This window comes from Mus caroli, chromosome 12 (assembly GCF_900094665.2).
Source record: "Mus caroli chromosome 12, CAROLI_EIJ_v1.1, whole genome shotgun sequence".
Classification (NCBI taxonomy): domain Eukaryota; kingdom Metazoa; phylum Chordata; class Mammalia; order Rodentia; family Muridae; genus Mus; species Mus caroli.
The window spans coordinates 58939189-58944837 of record NC_034581.1 but is presented as its reverse complement, the minus strand read 5'-3'; the positions used below and the strand labels follow the sequence as shown (position 1 = coordinate 58944837).

The 5649-nt window shown below is 37.6% G+C and overlaps 1 pseudogene; it reads left to right on the top strand.

Moving 5' to 3' along the window:
• Positions 1 to 4400, top strand: part of LOC110306533 — a 5488-nt pseudogene extending 1088 nt beyond the window's left edge.
• The last annotated feature ends 1249 nt before the right edge of the window (positions 4401 to 5649 follow it).

Here is a 5649-nt window from a genome sequence, read left to right as displayed (position 1 = left end):
TCCTGCTTCCTGACCTGCCTGAGTTCCAGTCCTGACTTCCTTCAGTGATGAACAGAAATGTTGAAGTGTAAGCTGAATAAACCCTTTCCTCCCCAAATGCTTCTTGGTCATGATGTTTGTGCAGGAATAGAAACCCTGACTAAGACAACATCCTACTAGAGATGGTGTTGAATGCCATGCAAACTCTAAAGTTTGGGACAAGGTAAAGCATGTGAGATTTAATTTTATTGTGCATGGTTAGAAAGATAATAGTGCCACTATAGAGAAAAGGAGTTAGGCAGAAACATTTGTTGAAGCACAAGAACAAAGGATAAACGTAGTTTTGACAATTCTGTGTGATGACTGGGGAAATGCAAGTTTTGGGAGAGGGAATTACACAAGGCTGAGTGCAGTCCGTGATTTGCTTGTTACTTTTACATATGACAGTAAACTGTTCCAAACTCCCCAAAGAGCATGGGATGGAATTGAAAATGAAATGGTAATTTCTCATCTAACAATCAATTGGCAGTGGCTTGCTTACAGCTTTAATGTATAATTACTATAGAGATTTCTGAAGCTTTAACACCAATTGCTATACAGTAAGTAGGTAAAAAAAGTCAACAAGGCATGTTGAGCACTATTAAATTATTTTGAAAATTCTATGGTATATTGTTAAGATAAATAACGATTTCCAAAAAAATACATGAATTCAGAAAAGTAGCCAATGATCTACTATTTCATATTTTTAATGAAGCTGAAAATAGAAATAATTCATATCAATAAATAGATATTTTGAATAAGCTACTTTTGAAAAAAATATGTCTTGGATGATTTCCAAATTTATCAACTGAGTAATGGTGGTTGATATAAAGTTGAAATAAAATCTTCCAAGCACACTCAACACTCAAAGGTAAGCAACTTGGATGTATATTTTAGGAACCTTAAAAATAATCTTAACAAATCTGTAGAAAAATCTTAAGTTTATTTAAAGATTCTTTTTTTTTTTAGATAATTTTCTTACACTCAGTTACTACTAATAGCAGTTGATGGTTCACAGAAATAATGGTTCTAATGACCTTTTCAAATATTGAGAACGATGTGCATTAGAATTCTGGCAAATACTTATATATGAGATTAGTCATTGAATTCTATGATTGTACATATTTACAACTCAAGAAGCAAAAACCTTATTCATTATTATGATCTGGCAAATAGTCCTTTTTTTTTTTCTGAAAAAGCAACTAACTTGATGCAGCATTAAGTTTGATTTTGCTTTAGTCAATTTTTTTACAGTTTTAGATTTCTAACCATGATTGAAACATCTCCTTTTTCTAATGTTATGACCTATCATTTGCAATCAAATTTTTAGAAAATATGCTTAAGTTTTTATTTAGTTGTATTTGATTCTAATTGATACTTTTATTTCTAATTTGACTTAATTCTGTAGTACAACTGACTGAAACCCAGGTTTTGAACTTGTGAGGCAAGTAGCCTACCACTAAGTTATCTCATAGGCCTTTTACTTGCATATTAAAATACACCAGGAGAGAGGTGCTACAGGGAGCAAGTAGGAAATTGTTCACAGAGTCCAACTAGATAATGGAAAGCCATAATTTGTGGTGTGATGCAAACAAGCACCAAAGCTTCCTGATTCAAAAATTCCAACTCTGACAGGAGTCATAATGACACCAGAAGGAGACAACTTTTGTGTGAGTTACCAATTTGGCTTGTTCCATCTCCAAAAATGAGGAAGGGGTGAAGTTAGTCAGGATGGCAGCCATGCAGATTGACAGTCTGTGTCCTCAAAATTGCTTTTGGAAACAGTGATGCCACCCTTTGCTGAACAAGTTAAGGTTGATATTGAAGCCCTGAATGCCAATTTCCTTCAACCTTTCAAGGAGAATAAGTTCATCTGTGTGGAACCTCTGGGGATGGGGGAGACATTTAGCAGAAATCTGACATTGGTCAAGAACAAAGAAATGGGCTTCAGGCAGGAATCTGATATTAGGCCATGACAAGGAACTAAGTTCAGGCAGGAATCTCAATTTTAGGGTGGAACAAAAGAAGTAGGCTTCATACAAGAAATCTGATTTTGGGCTTGGACAAGGAAGTGGGCTCAGATATTTTGGTCATTCTGACAAGCCCTTAGAAACAGCTATCAAGGGAATAATCATGGGGCTTTGCTCAGTGTCTTGCTTGTTGTTTATTATACTACTTGCCCTTGTTACTTGCATGTAATTAAAATTGGATAAAAGCAGATTGAGGAAAAAAATAAACCTGCCTTCAGTCTCAGAATTGACTGGAGTCATGCTACAGTATTGTCCAGTTGTCTCTTTCTTTTCACTTGTTGCTCCTGTGCTGGAGAACCTGTTGACTGACTGAGTGAGCAGGCTTGATCATTCCTCGAAGTCTTATGCACGGTGTATGATGTTTCTCTATTGTCAGGCATCATCTAGAAAAAGCTAAGGCTAGAAGGTAGCTTGCCTGAAGTGGTGGACTTCCTAGAGGTGGCCTACCATTTTTTTGCATGGTCTGTGAAGGGTAAGCTCTACCAGGCAAAGCCATAAAGGGGTCCCATTCTAGGATTGCTGATATGCCTTTTTTGTCATTATTAAATCAATATAATAATACTTTGGCATTATACCACCCTGAGCAGATCAACATAAGGATTAACTTTCATGAATTAATGCTGTTTACAAGAATTAATGATTTTGTAGAATTCCTGATTTGATCCAAATAATCTTAGGAAGAAAGTTTTAAGTGACAGTTTAAGTTGTTTTGGTAGAAAGGTGTAATAAATTTAAAATCAAGTATAGAATGTACCTGCTACTCATGATAGTAAGTAAAAGCTGTGTAATAAGAAATACAATGAGCTTTCATATTTCACTCAAAGGATATATAGACTTGGAACAAATTTGTGTTCCAGGAAAATCATTCAGGTCTAAGGACAAAGTCATAGGTATGCACTATGATAAGACAAGTCCAGGTGAGACTGTTGCTTTGAACTTATAATGAGCATATAGAAGAAAACACTGCTTTCAACTTAATACAACATCTTTTTGTCGATCTCATTTTGTGTAACATTTTATTTATGAGCTAACTTTCTAAGAACATTTGTTTGTAAAAAGGCCAAAGAAAAGAAATAAAGGTGGTATGGTATGGTAGCTTGGGGGGCTGTGCCCCATCCATCCATCCAGCCAGCCAGCCAAATGTATGGATGCAGCCATTTTCCACTTCATCTAGTGTGTTTGTGTTTTCTTTGTGAGTGAATCTTTTCTTTCTGGTTCATAAAGAGTTAACTAACATCACCTACAAAGGGGCTTCTGACTAGCTGGCCAGAGAAAGGAATGCTAACAATAAATAATTTACCTAATTCTGGGCATTCATTACCTAATACAGCATGTGTTAATGGCCAAAGCCAGTGGGTTTTGGCCAAAGAATAAGCAAGAAAGTGACAAGTCTCCAGAGGCCATCAGCTAATAGCATCCAGTACAGTTAGAGAAAGTTATGAGGTCAGAGATTGTCAGTCTTTTGGCCATTGTTCAAGGCCGTATCCCACCTCAGCTCATTTCTCTAAGGACAGGAAGGACCCTGCAGATATCAGAAAGGCTGTGCTAATGATGACTCCAGAAGAGGTAGAAGATAATTCTAACTTTGGAAAAGAGGATTATGATGTGCATTGTTGGACAAGTGTTCAGCCCTAGGACAACCAGCTCATTGCTGGGCAGAGTGCAGGGGCCATCATGACACAACTATCACAGGAGAAGAAAGCAAAAATAGCTAAGCAGGTAGACATTCTTCAACAAGACAAAAGCAAGCTGGATGCTGGCATCTTAATTGGAATGACAGTGGTAATAAGAACATTTCTCTAGCCAAGCATATATATATGGTCATGATGGAGATGACAAACTTCACAAGTCCCACTGGAAAATGCATCTGATGTTATTAAAGCTGCCAAGAAGACTGCAGTACCAGGCTCTTGAATGGACAAGTCAGCTCATACTGTGTCCTGATTCAGTATGCAAGTATTATTAGCCTACCTTCATTGGTTTGCCTTGTATTGCCATAAGCATAACATCTGTAGTAAAGTGAAGATTTAGTTCAGAATCTCAGAGGAAAGTTCATTATGTTAGGGCTGGACATTGCTATGTCACTCATCCATGCAGCCCAAAACCTGATGAATGCTGTGGTTTCCACAGTGAAAGGATCTTATGAGATCTCAACCAAGTACCAGAATGTCTATGGAAGAGCAGATGTCAACTCTCCAGATGTGTCTCGGATGATTAAGGCTCCTGAAAGAAGCCCCCTGTGAAGGGAAAAAGACCTGAAGAATTTCAGACAAAAGTTTGATGGGGGTCTCAAAAGAAAACATTTCACCTGTTCAAGCTTTAAATGAATTCAAGGCTATGGATTCCTTCTAGGACAATAGGCTTCAAACAAGAAAGCCTTTTCTGTCTGCCCCCCTTTCGTTTTTATTTTGATTCCATTTTTATAAGCATACCTGCCGATGTGTATGTCTCTGGTCTGGGGAAATTAGACAAATAGTGTTTGTGTGCATGTAAGATGAGATGAGATCTATGCTATTGCTCTATAGGTAGCCTGGGAAGAGACAGATGATTTCTGACCCGAGGTGGCACAGAGCTGCCCTTTGTGACATTCTCTTGAAGCTGGGCAAAAAGTTCACACTGAGATGTTCATGGGAATGAGAGAGATGAGAAAAATAAACTTATCTCTACAAAAGCAAATTCTAATGCAGGCAAGAATCATTAGGTTGGCAGATATATTCATAAGTGAAAAACCCAGAGGTGTAATGGTAGAACATAAGGACTGTACTGCTTCTGTTTCAGTTCAAAAATGTACTGCTCAATACACTGAGGTATTCTACAAATTGAACAATTTAACCTCAATGTCATGTATCCATGTTATCATGTGGATTCTTAGCTGAGGAGAAAGCAACTCATTCCATGCCAAATGTTTCTTTAACCTGCATTCTTCCTGTTCTTTCTTCCTGGTAGTGTCATTACTAGTGTTTCTCACATTCCTTTGAGATACCTGATGATGAAAAGTGGAGTTCAATTGTCCTTCTTTCTCTCTTTTTAAACTTGAACTCTGAATTTGCTAGACTAAGGAGGCTCAGTGGCAGAACGTTTGTGAAATGGAGATTGACAGTATGTGAAGGTTTAAAGCAAATGCTGCCGGGCGGTGGTGGCACACGCCTTTAATCCCAGCACTTGGGAGGCAGAGGCAGACGGATTTCTGAGTTTGAGGCCAGCCTGGTCTACAAAGTGAGTTCCAGGACAGCCAAGGCTATACAAAGAAACCCTGTCTCGAAAAAAACAAAAAGAAAAACAAAAACAATAAAGGCAAATGCTTAGGTGTTGTTTAGAGTGCTGGTATCTAATATAGAATTCTATTCACTGGCAAAAAATGAATACATTTAATATTGAAAAATAAAAGTAAAGCAGATGAATTAACAAACACTTGAATTGACACATAACATAAAAAAGAACATAAGATAAGCAAATTCATGAAAATACGTTCAAATTAAGTATTAAAGAAAAGGAAACTAGCTCTTCCAATCAGACCAGCACCTGGGTAGCTAGGGCGCAGGGTCTGTTGACACTCGCCAGCTACCCACAACACCCGCCACAGGATCTTAAGACTTCTGGT